Source organism: Elephas maximus, chromosome 2 (assembly GCF_024166365.1).
Source record: "Elephas maximus indicus isolate mEleMax1 chromosome 2, mEleMax1 primary haplotype, whole genome shotgun sequence".
NCBI lineage: Eukaryota > Metazoa > Chordata > Mammalia > Proboscidea > Elephantidae > Elephas > Elephas maximus.
The window spans coordinates 120,367,832-120,384,430 of NC_064820.1; the positions used below are offsets into that span (position 1 = coordinate 120,367,832).

Here is a 16,599-nt window from a genome sequence, read left to right on the forward strand (position 1 = left end):
CTTAGCTGCCAAAAGGTAAGTGGAAGCTTACATTATCCTTGCACCTACTGTGTGCCAATCCTTCAGCCTGTACTAGGGATATAAAAGTAAATAAGACACAGCCCTCCCTTACCCAGGAGAAACTCAGTGTAGCTGAATAGGCAGTTTCCTTTGCCCCTGGGGAAGTAAGGACATGCTCCCTTCCCAAAAATGTTCCTCTAAAGACCTGGCCCAGGGCCTTAAATGCAATCATAATGGAAATTGCTTCGAATCTGAAATTGCCAAAAAAAAAAAAAGAAAAGAAAACCCAGGTGCCCTGGCAACCCTATGTGTGTGGAAGTAGATTTTGAGGCCTTTCTTCTGAGGTGCCTCAGGATGGACTCCAACCTCCAACCTTTCATTTAGCAGCCAAGAGTATTAACCATTTGCACCACCCAGGGATTCCTAGAGCACTGAGTGTTCACTGATTTCCTGTGCAGAGTCGGTGGTAAAAGCCACACTTTATTAACTTCATCTTATCAGGGATTCACTCACTGTGGATTTCATGAAACTGTGGAGAGACATAACTGCAAAAGGTTTCTTGAAGTTGTTGTTTCTTCCCCTAAGAGGAATGAAGGACTGGGGAGGAAGGAATCTGCCCCAAATCATCCCATTAAATACAGTTTCTTTGAGTCTTCTGCTTTATCTGTAAAACGTCGTGTAGTTTATATATCTCATAGATAGCTTAATATAAAATAAGCTGGACGGTGAATAAAGAAGACTGAAGAATTGATGCCTTTGAATTGTGTTGGAGGAGAATATCGAATATACCAGGACTGCCAAAAGAACAAACATATCTGTCTTGGAAGAAGTACATCAAGTATGCTCCTTAGAAGCAAAGGTGATGAGACTATGTCTCACATACTTTGGACATTTTATCACAAGGGATCAGTCGCTGGAGAAGGATATCATGCTTGGTAAAGTAGAGGGTCAGCAAAAAAGAGGAAGACCTACAACGAGATGGGTTTGTAAGGGGGAAGGGGAGAGCTTGCACTCGGGAAAAGGAAGAGGTAGGGGGTGGTGACATTCCTCAATAAGATGGCTCCTACATAGTTAAACTTTAAGCCAAGGAAACGATCCCTATATGGTTCCTTAACTTGATAAAGTCCCTAACTTGATAAGGTCCCTAACTTGGTAATTAAACCGTAAGCCAAGGAAATAGTCTTTATAGGGGTCCCTGTCTTGACTGTTAAACATTAACAGGGAGAGATAAGAGACAAGAAGGGTATAAAACCCTAAGAAAACAACTATCGAGCGCTCAGATTCTTTCTCTACCTGAGTAGACCACTTGACGCTCCCTAGTCAAGTGTAGTTTCGCTACTAACCCTCTGCTTGCTAATAAACCTCTGCTCACTTGGCACTATATGTCTCAGTATTTGAATTCTTTCCTACACTGAAGACAAGAACCGAGGCTATTCTCTGGTAACAGATTGACACAGTGGCTGCAACAATGGGCTTAAGCATAACAACGATTGTAAGGATGGCACAGAACCGGACAGTGATACATAGGGTCACTATGAGTAGGAACCTACTGAATGGCACCTAACAAAAAATAGTTTTTGAAATTTATCAAGGTTTTTTTTGTGAGCTAATATATGATCAGTTTTATAAATGTTCCATGGTTAATGGAAAGTTGCAAATTCTAATTTATATATCTGTTGAAGGAGCCGTGGTAGCACAAAGGTTAAGTTCTTAGCTGCTATCCAAAAAGCTGGTGTTTCAGTCCCACCCAGAAGTTCACTGGGAGAAAGACCTGGTAATCTTCATCTGTTAAGGTTACAGCCAAGGAAACCTATGGCTCTGTCATATGGGGTTGCTGTAAGTCAAAAACAATGTTTATCTATCGGGATTATCTTGTTAATTATGCTATTTTCATAATCTTTGTCTTTACTTTTGTCTCCTTCAGCAGTAGGTTGAGAGAGCTGAGTAAAGTCTCCTACTGGAGTCCTAGTGGCATAGTGGTTAAGCGTTTGGCTGCTTACCAAAAGGTTGGCGGTTCAAAACCATCAGGAGAAAGATGTGGCAGTCTAGTTCCATAAAGATTACGGCCTTGGAAAGTTCTCCTCGGTTCTGTAGGGTCACTGTGAGTCGGACTCACTCAACAACAATGGGTATTGCCGCTATAACTCTGTATTTCCTTTTGTCCCTGAGGTTTTTGCATTCTAAATGTAGATACTATTTTTATTTAATGCCTAAAAATTCATAAGAGCTATTTATTTATCGAGAATTGTATCCTTTACCATTGTAAAATGTCCATATTTGTCATGGATTGAATTATGTCCCCCGCAAAGTGTTCCAACTTTGTTAGGCCATGTGTAGTTGTCCTCCATTTTGTGATTGTAATTTTATGTTGAGAGGATTAGGGTGGGATTTTACCACCACCCTTACTCAGGTCACCTCCCTGAGCCAAGGTAAAGGGAGTTTCCCTGGAGTGTGGCCTGCACCACCTTTTATCTCTCAAGAGATGAAAAGGAAGCAAGCAGAGAGTGGAGACCTCATACCACCAAGAAAGCAGCATGGAGAGCAAAGCGTGTCCTTTGGACCCAGGGTCCCTGTGCCTTAGAAGCTCCTTGACCGTGGGAAGATTGAGGACAAGAACCTTCCTCCAGAGTCGACAGAGAGAGAAAGCCTTCCCCTGGAACTAATGCCTTGAATTTGGACTTTTAGGCTACTTTACTGTGAGGAAATAAATTTCTCTTTGTTAAAGCCATCCACTTGTGGTATTTCTGTTATAGCAGCACTAAATGACTAAGACAGTATTTTATTTACCAGGCAAAATATATATACTTTTCTTATTCCCAACATTTCTGAGTCCCTTTATTTTAGATGTGTCTCTTGTATATAGCACATCATATTAGGGTGTATGTGAGGAAGGGAGCAGCTTGTAGGAAGAGGTCCAAATGGAGGCATGCTTAATTTAGTACTGTCGTATTGTTACATTTTCTGTTTTAGACTTCTACAGTATTTGTGTAATTAATTATAACCTAAAAACATGACTTCACATATATCCTGTTAAGCTTTCCTGGTTGATTTTTATCCCATTGTTCCATCATATTGAGATTTTTAATCTTGATTCTGTTGTTAATTACATAGCTCTCCCTTATAAACTTTTTATGGCTTAATTCAAATTACTAATAAAATGTTGATGAAGACACTACCAAGTTCTGTTGATGTTCAAAAGAAGCACCTCTATAGGCTGATAGAGTCATTTTCCATGTTCTTTGTTTAAAAAAAAGAAAAAAGTTTACTGTAACCTTGCATAACCCAATCTCCATTTTCTCACTATATCCATAGCAAAATAAAGTTCAGGGGAATTTTGTCAAATGCTTTATTGAAGTCAACCCATGGTAAGCTTATCTCATCCCCCAAATCTATATATTAAATAAACTTATCAAAAAAAAAATTGTTTATATCTCAGTTACATTCCTTTCTAAAATCTTACAAACCTATTATCTGAGAATTATACCAGAGAATACATCAAGCTGATCTCAATTTTCTAGTGTTCCCCCCCTTTCCATTATTTTTTGTACTAATGTTACTAAATGCTAGTCTGACACAAAGGGTCCTTGTCTTTTCCCGGGTAAGAATAAAAGCAAAAGACTATCTTCAGCAAGCTTCATTTTGCTTGAGTCAAGCAAAAGGAGTTAGCAAGGATCTAAGCCTCTCCAAAAGACTGACTGGAAAAGGGAAGCAAGATTAGGGCTTATATGGGTTCGGTGGAGACAATAGAGTAATGAATATTTAATAGGCTTCTTTCAAGGGGCGGGTACTTCTCGGAATGGCTGTGTGTGCTGATTAGGTTGCAGAGCGGGGCTCATCTGGAATCTAAGATGGAATTTGCTGATACTCAAAATGGAGTTTTCTCAGCTGGCAGCCCTTGGCATCACTTATTATGGGATATAGTGTAGGCTCACTTGATCTTCAGCACTACATCGCCATCTTCGGAGGGCTAAGGAAGGTTAAACAGCAGTCACTACTTTGTTCTTTTGCACATGCCTGTAAAGGAGGGGACTAGAAAAACACTAAGAAAAAAAAAGGAGATAGTAATTCATGGGTTATTTCAATCTTATCCCATGTTGACAAGTTGGGTCCCTGTTTTCCCAGGTTTTTTTAGATGGTAATCTTTTCTGGGTTTTGTTCCACCAGCACAGTTAACCCTGTCTCAAGACAGGGTGTGGTTCCTGTTTACCCAACTTCTAGACGGTAATCTTTTAACAGCTGTTTTGTTCCACCAGCACAGCTAACCCTGCCTGTCTCAAGACAGGGTGTGGTTCCTGTTTACCCAACTTCTAGGTGGTAATCTTTTAACAGCTCTTTTGTTCAGCCACAGCACAGTTAACTGTATCTGCCTCACTAACTTTTCTCAAATGCTTTTTTTGTAGGTGAAACTTTAAGAATGCCTCCTTTCTGGCATTGTGCTTTTTAAATGCACTATTTTTTTTAAATACACTTTTTAAATATATTTTTTAAATATCACTGCTTTATGATATCCAGTGTTTATATAGACTACTAGCTAATGAAATTGCTCTGATTATTACTCTGCAAAAGTTATTTATCCCTGCGTACAAGGATAATAGTCTTCACATGAGCATGATAGTTGATGAACTTTCTTCAGTCTCAAGTTCTGCACCTCTAAAATAGGGATGATGCTGCCTAAATATTATAGGTCATTATGAGAATTAAAGTGCATAATAAATGTAAAGCCCCAAGCGTAAGAAAACTACACTAAAGTTCAATGTAATTAAATTTTTCAAAACCAGAAAACCTTGGAACCAGGCAATGAAATTTTGAAGGACAGAAGTGTGTTTCTTTGGACTTCTTCAGCATGTTATAGTTTTCTTTCTTTGGCACTTTCCACTGCACACCTTACACACTCTTTCATAAATAATATTATGATATTGTCTACTAAAAAGAAATAAATTTAAAACTGGATAGCTTTAATTAACAACTTCTACCAATTAGGAGTCTCTGGGTCATGCAAACAGCTGCTGAACAAAAAGCTGGCAGTTCAAATACCCCCAGAGGCACCTCCAAAGAAAGGCCTGGCAATTTACTTCTGAAAAATCAGCATTGAAAACACTGTGGAGCACAGTTCTGCTGACACACATGTGATTGCCACAAGTCAAATTAACTTGAATGGTAACTGACCCATGGAGTACAGAGATTGACCCCAGCCCTGGGGTGGGCCTTGATTAGTCTAAGTCAGTCTGGGTGCTCCCAATATCCTTGCTTAGAGTTGGTAGAGGTAACCAAGCCAAAACCAATAACACATTGGATTCCTCTGATACAGGGATTGTTTAGTAACACAAACATGACCACTTTTGGTGATGAAGAGTAAGTAAAAGTTTTTTGGAGGGCACCTTAAAAAATGTTTCTTCACTCTTAAGAGGGGTCATAGAAAGGTAAAGTCTCCCTCTCACAAGATGTGAACAAAAAGCATGCAGTGGCAGTTGCAATTGGCAATTGCTCTAAGACCAGCTTCACGATGAACGGACACTGTGAATGGCAGAGAAAAAAGATGGAAAGAACCTGAGGTTTAAATTACATAATTGAGGAGATGAATCAACCGACCTAAAATTCCACCCTACATCTTTAGTTCCCATTCTGTGAGCTAGTCGAGTAAGGGTTTTGTTTTTGTTCTGTTTTTGGTTTTGTTTGTGTGTGTGGTTGCTGTTGAAAGCTACAATTTCTCTGAGGGCCAAAAAGAGGGAAGTTAAGCTTTGATTTAAGGAACAATTTAAAGCAAGGTAGAGATGAGTAAAATGAAGCCAGTCCCTAATAGCATGGCAAAAAAAACTGAAGTTGTGACCTGGGATGGTGGGTGTGCTGAAGTGAGAATGTAAAAGGGATGGCACCCTGACATGTTTCCCACTGCTTCTTGTAAAATGTTTTAGCACTGCAAAACAGCCTTCATGTCAAAACATTTCCTTGGCAAGTGTCTTAGATGTCTAGTGCTGCTACAACAGAGATACTACAAGTAGGTGGCTTTAACAAACAGAAATTTATTCTCTCACAGTCTAGGAAGCTAGAAGTTCGAATTCAGGGTGCCAGCTCCAGAGGAAGTCTTTCTTTCTCTGTGGGCTCTGGGGGAAGGTCCTCGTCATCAATCTTCCCTAGTCGAGGAGCTTCTCCGAGCAGGGACCCCTGGTCCAAAAGACAAACTATTCTCCTGGCTCTTTTTTCTTGGTGGTATGAGGTCCCCTGTCTCTCTGCTCGCTTGTCGGGGGACATCCCCGGCAAGGAAAGACCCTTACTGTGCATCATGGCAGATAATCCGATGAACTGACACGTAGGCCTTTCCAGATTCATGAGTTCAGGGAAACTTACTGATACGGGCAAGCAGCTGCTCTCCGGTGGCAGCTGGCTGGAGTATTTTCCGCAACCACCTAGCAAGGACTCAAGTTTATAGACCATTGGGTCCAAGGCTTATTGTTTTTCTCCCACGTCCTTGCATAGTCAGAGTTCTCAGGGACTTCACATCCAGGCCCAGATGTTTTCCTTCTTGTTGCTAAGACATTCCTTGGCCTTGGCTGCTGGCCCAGTCATACCACTCCCGACCTTGTACCTTTGCTGGAGTCTATCCCAAATTCATCCCCAGTGTGCTTTGGGGAACAGCAAAGCTGATTCCATTATGGAGGGGATGCATATAGCTGAATAGCATTACCCTACATCACTTCTCTCTTTAATATTTCGAAAGAGATTGGTTTTAGACTCAATCTAATCTTGTAGATTGAGTCCTGCCTCATTAACATAACTGTCACTAATCTCATCTCAATAATATCATAGAGATAGGATTTACAACACATAGGAAAACCACATCAGATGACAAAATGGGGGACAATCAGGCAATACTGGGAATCACGGTCCAGCCAAGTTGACAGATATTTTTGGGGGCACAATTCAATCCATAAAAGTATGTCTAACTAGAAAGCTACTTTTCAAGAATGTGCTCCTGAATGCAGTGTGTTTATGCCCCTCCCTGCTACCTCTTCTCCTACCCTCCCTCCCACTAGCTATGCTTCTTGTAGGGGAGGGCATGACAAGAAATGTCCAATTGTATTAAAGATGACTGAGTTTAGATTGTGCCTGTAGCAGATCATCTTGGGTATGAAAATTTGCTGAGAACTTTGGATTAATAAACCAAATGGATGTGGAATTTGAGGAAGACCTGATAAAACCTTAAAAGTACATCTCATACTTTATCCTGACAATCCTAACACATAGTGGTTTCTTCATGAATATGCTGATGAAATAAGTAAATTAAATTGAAAGTAATGAAATCAAATTAAAATGAAATTAAAAGTGAAATATCTGTTTCCCAAAAATAAACCGTTCCTTAAAGGCCATAAAGAGTATGGCTACTCCGACTCGTGGTGACTCCATGTGTGTCAGAGTAGAACTGTAATCCACACGGTTTTCAATGGCTGATTTTTTTGCAAAATAGATCGGTAGGCCTTTCTTCTGCAGTGTCGCTGGGTGGACTCAAACCTTTTGGTTAGCAGTCGAGCAAGTTAACCGTTTGCGCTACCCAGGGATTCTACAAAAAAAAAAAAAAAAGAGTCAGAAATTGAATTGGCAGCAGAAAATATCAGGTATGCTTTCTGATGTCAGCCACACATGCTTCCCCCCCTCATTTCTTCTGTAAGTATGTAAAAGGGAGGAAAAAAAAAAAAAACAAACTAGCATATCCCAAGATCCCAAGATCCATCAATGATATTGCAAAGCCTGGCATTCCCCACAGGCTTATTCCTACAATTACCCTTCACAAAAAAAAAAAAAAAAAAAAGGCAAAATAAAAATTAACCTCCATTCATTCAAGCATCAAACATCTATTGAGCTTTTTTTCTGTTTCATTCCTGGGCACACAGCTGAGAACAAGAATAATTTGAAAATCTTAAAGTTATGAAAAAAAACCAGAGGATATTTATCATTTGAGAACCTTATGGCTCAGTCCTCACTTTCTGTAATGTAGCTTTATTAGTTCTAAGAAATACAAATTACGTGTAAAAAAAATAAAATGTTATTTTTATAAGCTAGTTTTACACATATCACCACAATTCATACACAATCAGCTTTTCCTCGGTTATGGTGAGATAACAAACAAACATCTAATCCCACTGCTTTACAACAATAACTGTTAATTCTCACTCAAGTTACAATTTGGCAACTACAAGTCCACTTATCCTCATTCCAGGACCCAGGCTGAAAAAGGAGCCCCTATCTGAGATATAAGGAGTCCTTGGGTAGAAAAAAAATTTAAGCACTCAGCTCGTTATTAGGTGCCATCAAGTCAGTTCCTACTCATAGCGACACTATGCCCAACAAAACAAAACAATGCGCAGTCCTGCGCCACCCTCACAATCGTTTTTAGGTTTGGGCCCATTGTTGGAGCCACTGTGTCAATCTATTTCAGCGAGGGTCTTCCTCTTTTTCACTGACCCTCTTCCTTATCAAGCAGAATGTCCTTTCTTTTTCCAAGAAAGATTTGTTGGTTCTTCTGGCAGTCCATGGTATATTCAATATTCTTTGCCAACGTCATAATTCAAAGGCATCAATTCTTCTTCAGTCTTCCTTATTCACTGTCCAGCTTTCGCATGCAAATGAAGGCGATTGAAAATACCATGGCTTGGGTCAGGTGCATGTTAGTCCTCAAGATGATAACTTTGCATTTCAACACTTTAAAGAAGTCTTTTGCAGGAGATGTGCCCAATGCAATATCTTGTTTGACTTCTATTTCTCGACTGCTGCTTCCATGGGTGTTGATTGTGGATTCAAGTAAAATGAAAATCCTTGACAATTTCACTTTTTCTCTGTTTACTGTGATGTTGCTTATTGGTCCAGTTGTGAGGATTTTTGTTTTCTTTATGTTGAGGTTTAATCCATACTGAAGGCTGTGATCTTTGATCTTCATCAGTAAGTGCTTCAAGTCCTCTTTGCTTTCAGCAAGCAAGGTTCTGTCATCTGCATATTGCAGGTTGTTAACGAGCCTTTCTCCGATCCTGATGCCCCTTTCTTCTTCATATAGTCCAGCTTCTAGGATTATTTGTTCAGCATACAGATTGAGTAGGTATGGTGAAAGGATACCTCATGAACACCTTTCCTGATTTTAAACCAGGCAGTATCCCCTTCTTCTGTTTGAACAACAGCCACTTGGTCTATGTACAGGTTCTGCAGGAGCACAATTAAGTGTTCTGGAATTCCCATTCTTCACAATGTCATCATAATTTGTTATGATCCACATAGTCGAATGCCTTTGCATAGCTAATAAAACACAGCTAAACATCTTTCTGGTATTCTCTGCTTTCAGGCAAGATTCATCTGGTATCAGCAATGATATTCCTCATTCCACGTTCTCTTCTGAATCCAGCTTGAATTTCTGGCAGTTCCCTGTCGTTGGACTGCCACAACCAATTTTTAATTTTCTTCAGCAAAATTTTACTTCCATGTGACATTAATGATACTGTTTGATAATTTCTGCATTCTGTTGGATCACCTTTCTTTGGAATGGGCACAAATATGGATCTCTTCCAGTCAGTTGGCCAGATAGCTGTCTTCCAAATTTCTTGGCATAACCGAGTGAACACCTCCAGTGCTGCATCTGTTTGTTGAAACATCTCAGTTCATCTTAGTAACACTCAGCTACTAACTAAAAAGTTGGTGCTTCAAATCCACCCAAATTCACCTTGGAAGAAATGCTTGGTGATCTACTTCTGAAAGGTAACAGCCTTGAAAACCCTATGGAGCATTTCCACCCTGACACACATGGGGTTGTCATGAGTTGGAATCGACCTGACAGCAGCTGGTTTGGTTTTATCAGAGAGATGCCTTTTTCGTGGCAGAGGAAAAGAGCAAGAGAGTTGGCAGAAGCATGCAGTGACTCTCAAAGCTCCTGGTGGGGCATAGTGTATGTACATCACATATTTGTTCAAGTGCCACTGACCAAAGCAAGTCAAAAGTTCCCCCAATTACCACATCAAGGATTTACTATAAGTCATGAGCAAACATCAGGGATACAAACATCCTTACAGGGAGGGAACATAAATATCGGGGACGCTGATATAATACGGAATTCATTGCTCCGGAAGGGAATGTGACTCATATAAAACAGAGAAAACATTTTACATTTTTAGCAGTTTATACATTTAGAAGTAGCTTTATTCACTAAATAAATATTTGAGCATCCCTGGTGGTACAGTGGTTAAAGCATTCAGCTGTTAATCAAAAGGTCAGTGGTCAGAATCCACCAGCCGCTCCATGGGAGAAAGATGTGGTAGCTTCTATCAAGATTTACAGCCTTGGAAACCCTATTGGGGCAGCTCTACTCTGTCCTACAGGGTCACAAAAAGTCAGAATCGACTGGACAGCAGTGGGAAAAAAAAAAAAAATTTGCCTTCACAGAGCTTACCCACTAAACTATTAAAGTAAAATAAACCTAAGAAATATGTCTAGCATGCAGTAAGAAAATCATCTTCTCTCTCTTCTTTAAATTTTTGAATAAATATTTACATATAACTAGCATCTTGGTCACTTTCAAGGCATACCCAAAACATGTCTAGAAATATGTGTTCTATTGAGAAATCTCAGGCAAAACTGAAAGTACATGTAAGTACATGTCAAGAACAGAATAACAAGCTGTCATTCTGATAACATCTGTTCTTTAACTATCCAAACATTCCAAGGGTTTAGGACTTTTGTGTGCCAAGTCTGCCCAAGAATGTACAGATCAGATGTTTAAGTTAGCTGATAAGTTACTTTTATTTTCATAATACAATAATAGAATTTTAGACTTATGTACATTTTTTTACTTATTATATTAATCCCTTGAGTTTAAATATTATTAGAGTGCCAAAATTATCTTTTCATAAACAAAAAGCATATGGAGATAAAATAATAAGGATAAAAGGTTATTTTGTATGTTGAATTTTGGTCCTGGTTCTAACGTCATGGTTTTTTAAGTCCATGCTTACATGCTCAGACATGTTTCCCCAAATCTGCATTATGCTAGGGCAGCTGGCCCTGGGGTTTGAACCTCCACTGCTCACTGTACCAGAATCAGCCTTCTCCAGGATTCCAAGGAACTTCTTAGCTTAATCATCTGCCAAGACTCCCGTTTCATTATGACAAGTTCCTCTTTGGAGCCTTTATTCTCTACTTTCGACAGCAGAATTGAGAATTGAGAATACTATCTCAATCCAGGAGCTCTAATAACGTTTAATCTGGATCCCTTTGCTCAGGAGGCATCTTCACCCATCAAGCTGTCCAAGTAACCAGCTTGCTCTTCCAAGTAATCAGTTCTACTCACCAAGGGAATCTATGAGAGCTCTTTTTTGTGGAGTTTGAAAGGCCCCGCTGCAGCTTTCAATCAGGACAATCAAACATACTAGCCGCTGCTCTGTATCACTGAGCGAGTCCACTCAGGTTATTTCTATAGTAATTATGAAAACTTACTCTAAGGATGCCTGCTCTCTCATGTAGAGAGACAAGCCATGAGTATGAGTTAAGAGAAAATCCAGACTTAAAGAAGTTAAATGATAATGTCTTGGGCAAGATGGTTGCCTTGAGTCAGAATTGACTCAATGGCAGCTGGTTTGGTTTCACGTGTGTGTGTGTGTACGTATGTGTGTGTTTTCTAGGGAGGGGGTGCAAAAGGTAGCTCAGTATTCTTTCTATTACACTTCACTTCCTTTCTCGTTTGATTCAGACATCCATCTTCATATAACCATGTCTGCATTTCTGAGGATCTCCCACATGTCTTGGGACAAGGTAAAACCAGTCCATGGAGTTCTCCCCAGCTACGTTCATGAAGAATCACTACCATATCAACACCTCCAGCACACACCTGGGCAACGCTAATATGCTGGTACTATATGTGACACCAGCACAATCTGCTATGCTACCCACTATCTTCAAAACCTCCTCCTCACTTATTGACTATCTTGTTATCTGACATTTCACATTCATGACAATAGTAAAAAATCTACTATCCAGCTATTTTGTACATTAACAATGTACATCTGTCAGTAATGAATGCAAGGGTGCAAGGCGAGAGTAGCCCTGGCTTTGATGGTTAAAGTTATGTGTCAGCCTGGCTGGGCCATGATTCTCAGTGGTTTGGCAGTCAGATAATGAGGTAACTTGGCAGTTATGTAATGATGTAACAAAAAAAAACCCAAACCCATTGCTGTCAATTAGATTCTGACTCATAACTTGGCAGTTCTGTAATGATTTAATTGGCAGTTATGTAATGATGTAACTTGGCAGTTATGTACTGACGCAGTCCTCCATTTTGCGATCTGATGTGGTCATCCTCCATTTTCTCATAACACTGATTTTGCATAATGACCTGGTCTTTGGACCTTAACCATGAAGTGAGGAGAGGGTGTATTCACTTACTCCATGGCTGGCAGGTTGTTGGCATGGAAGATAATCCCACCACCTAATCCCTGCCATCTGGGAAGTATGGACTGTTATGCAAGATTCAAAATAGGATATTTCCTACATGAACTCTACATTTGGAAGATGGCTAGTATTATGGATTGAATTGTGTCCCTCCAAAATATGTGTATCAATTCGGCTAGGCCATGATTCCCAGTATTGTGCATTGTCCTCCATTTTGTCGTCTGATGTGATTTTCCTGTGTGTTGTAAATTCTGTCTCTATGGTGTTAATGAGATAGGATTAGCAGCAATTATGTTAATGAGGCAGGACTCAATCTACAAGATTAGATTGTGATTTAAGCCAATCTCTTTTGAGACATTAAAGAGAGAAGCAAGCAGAGAGACTTTAGGACCTCATATCACCACAAAACAAGAGCCAGGAGAATAGCGCATCTTTGGGCCCTGGATTCCTGCACTGAGAATATCTGAGACAGCGTGTCATGGATTGAATTATGTCCGCCCCCAAAATGTGTGTATAAATTTGGCTGGGCCATGATTTCCAGTATTGTGTGGTTGTCCATTTTGTGATTGTAATTTTATGTTGAAGAGGATTAGGGTGGGATTGTAAGACCCTTACCCAGGTCACATTCCTAATCCAATGCAAAGGGAGCTTCCCTGGGGTATAGCCTGCACCACCCTTTATTTCTCAAGAGATAAAAAAAGAAGGGAAGCAAGCAGAGTGTGGGGGACCTCGTACCACCAAGAAAGCAGTGCTGGGAGCAGAGCTCGTCCTTTGGACCCGGGGGTTCCTGCACAGAGAAGCTCTTAGTCCAGGGGAAGACTGATAACAAGAACCTTCTCCCAGAGCCGACAGAGAAAGCCTTTCCCTGGAGCCGATGCCCTGAATTTGGACTTCTAGCCTACTAAACTGTGAGAGACTAAATTGCTGTTTGTTAAAGCCATCCACTTGTGGTATTTCTGTTATAGCAGCACTAGATAACTAAAACAGTGAGAATCACAACATGACATACTTGTCTACATTTGCATTAATGGGAATGTCCACCAATGCAGGCATAATGCAAATTAGTTGCATCTCTCACTCTCTTTCCTGCTGAATATAACTAAAGTATCTATTTATCATGTACGGTACTCCCATTTGTACCATGAGTTGTTCTCACGCCTTACCTGCTTTCCCTCCTCATTGTTTATGTAGGTTTGTAAATGGAAAAAAAATATATATATATCATATCCCAAAATCAATGTCGTTGCAAAATCTGACACTATTCCCCACAGGCTCATTTAAAAGTTAAGTTTGCTTCTAATGATTTCCTGTGTTCACGTATTAATTCACCTCCGAGAATTGAAACCATCAATTACATAAAATGTCGGCAGTTTGAATTCGCCAGGCGCTCCTTGGAAACTCTATGGGGCAATTCCACTCTGTCCTATAAGATCATTATGAGTCAGGGTCAACTTGACAGTAACAGGCAAGTCCAAAATACAAAGATAATTAAAAGATCAAGATACCACATCATCCATTTTCATAATTCAGAAATAAATTTTAACAAAAAGTAAAGAATGTCAATGTAGTAAAATAAAACTGAAAGCTCTGGCAATTTTGTGCCTTTAATGTGTGCATGTTATAAATCTAAAATAGTATTTATACAGAGGGATAGAAATGGATAGGATAAAATAGAACTGATACAGAATTGTTCAATGTATTTATAAGTGTCTGAGAAATACATTACCATTTCTTCTAGACAAAGGTTTTGAAGTAACCACGTATTCCATGATCCAGAGTTATGTTTGTTGGGATATTCTTTCTGGTGATTTTCTCTTCTGCCTTTCCTGAAACACACTGTTTAAGAACTGGGTATTGATTTCCAGACAGGATCAAACACATAGATTTAACTTTATGCTCAAGTTTGCTTCTTTCACAGATAACCAACTTAGATAAAATAAGCCAATTTAGATAAAATAGTCATGAACAAAAGCCTGATCTCAAATTTCTGTGTTCAGTTAATGTTTCTTTTCTTTGGGAAGGAAAGAAGTCTGTATCCTCCTTTACTCTTGATCCTGTCTCTATTTTATTCCCTCATCCCTCCACACACAAACATCTTGTTTTGTTTTAAAACCCTCTCTACCCTAACTCCACTTTAATTTTTGGTATCATATTATATTTTATATATCTTTACGAATCTTTTTTAAAATGTCCTGCAATAAGGCAGGGTATACATGTAAGTATCCAACATGATAAATAAAATGATACCTTGTTTAATCTTTTCCTTTTATAATTAAGAATAGGGTGGTTATGAGTCAGAATCGACTCAGCATCTGTGGTTTGGTTTTGGTTTTTTTAAAGACAACATTTGTGGAAAGCATTTCTGCACCGCCGTTCTCCTCCCCACCCCCAACCTGTGTTTGTAGAGTGCTGTAATTAAGTCACCCATGCACCCTGACCATGCAATTGGCAGCCTGAAAAAAAAAAAATTTTTTTTTTTTTGGAAGGTTAACAGCAAGTGGTGGAGTATCAGAGTGATCAAGTTCTTCTCAATGTTCAAGACCTTTAGGCAAACACCATCTTAGACGTGGAAAGAAGAAAAATTATAATGACGTGTATGGATCCCAATGCTTGTCATAGGAGGATACATGGAAAAAAGAAATTACAAATCTATCATCTATAAGTCCTTAACTCTTATCTTGACCATGAAATCTTGTATAGGCAATGAGATACCATCTCACCCCAGCATTACTGGCCAAATCAAAAAATCATGAAATAGAGAGACTTTTGGCCAACATAACACCACAGATAGAAGCACCACGCCATCCCTCCACAGCAAAGACCCAAAAAACTAAGTAAAACAAAGACAAACATCGTTCCTGGAACCTGAAGTGTCAAATGAAGAGATAAAGAACTCAGCTAAACACTGAATGGAATAAGAAACTGACAGAGGACTGAGAGCGAGGAAAGATACTTGCTGAGGTACCTTATCAGTTAATGCAGCACAGATTAGCCATCTTGAACTCCTGCTGGAGATCAGCTGACAGGAAGCAGAAGAAAGCAGCTTCACAGAGCTCCCAGCAGAAGACAGAACACCCAGTAACCAGCAATACATCCTTTCCCACCCCCATCCTCTTCCTGCCGCTCTATCTCGGAGCTCCCTGGCTGACGACTATGGCTCAGCCCACTGGGAAATGCAGCATCTGTACCACTTGAATTCACCCCCACCCACATCACAGATTGGTAGACAGGGAGTATGGGGAAGCAGTTTCGCGAAGTTCCCAAAAGAAGACAAAACACCCAGTAACAAGCGATACATGCTTTCCTAACCCCCACTCTTTTTCCCCTCCCCTTTCAGCCTCCTGCTTCCTGCCAGCTACAGTTTCTTGACCAGGAGGCAACCACTTCTGCCTGTGGCCACTTTGATTTGCCCATCCACACTAGCCAGGTCCCTGAGCTGGTGTAGTATCTTTCTGACTCTATTGGTTTCTTCCATGACTCCCACAACCTCCCCGCTCCTTTCTCTCAAACACCTGGCTCTGTGTGCCATCTTTGCTTCTTTTTGAAAGGCTGTGAAGACCCACTCAACTGGGGATCCACTCCCCCTGCCGGCGACACCACACTGGTGGAATCCCTGGGACTTTTTTGTTGCTTGTTTTGTTTTGCTTTGCTTTGCTTTGTTCTGTTCTGTTTGTTTTCTATTCTTTCTCTTTTTGCGCTTGGGATCCCCTTCTAGCCAGACTACACCACATGGCCTAGGAGCCACTCTCCCAATCTGCACTGCCATGTAGGTGGGATCCCTGGGGTCATGTCTTTGCTTTTTTTTTTTTTGTTTCTTTTTCTTTTTTCCTTCTCTTTTTCTCTTTCTGTCTTTCTTCTTTTCTCAGTTCTCATCTGTCTATACTTACCTTCTTTTCCAGTCTCCTGAATACCTGGTGCTGTGTGATATCTATACCTCCTATAGCCAGGCTATATTGCGCAGCCTGGGAGACTCCCCTGGTCTTTGCAGCTGCATTGGTGGGATCCCTGGGGACTTCTCTTTTCTATTTTTTTCCCCCCAATTTTTCCTTTTTGCTTCTCTCCATTTTTCAGGTTTTCATCTCTCCACTCCAATGGCAAGCTCCCTTTGCGCACTTTTTTTGGGGGGTGTGTGTGTCTGTGTTTTTTTCTCGTTTATTTTTGGCTTCTGTTTCTCTCTCCTCT

At 40.1% G+C, this 16,599-nt stretch overlaps 1 long non-coding RNA gene across 1 annotated transcript; it reads right to left on the reverse strand.

The window, feature by feature from the left end:
* Positions 1-5,907: 5,907 nt before the first annotated feature.
* On the reverse strand, positions 5,908-15,650 carry LOC126069099 (uncharacterized). Its single transcript, XR_007515843.1, has 3 exons — positions 15,383-15,650; positions 14,144-14,253; positions 5,908-7,555 (listed from the first exon to the last, which is right to left on the reverse strand). It is a non-coding gene; the product is annotated as an uncharacterized LOC126069099 (long non-coding RNA).
* Between the last annotated feature and the right edge of the window lie 949 nt (positions 15,651-16,599).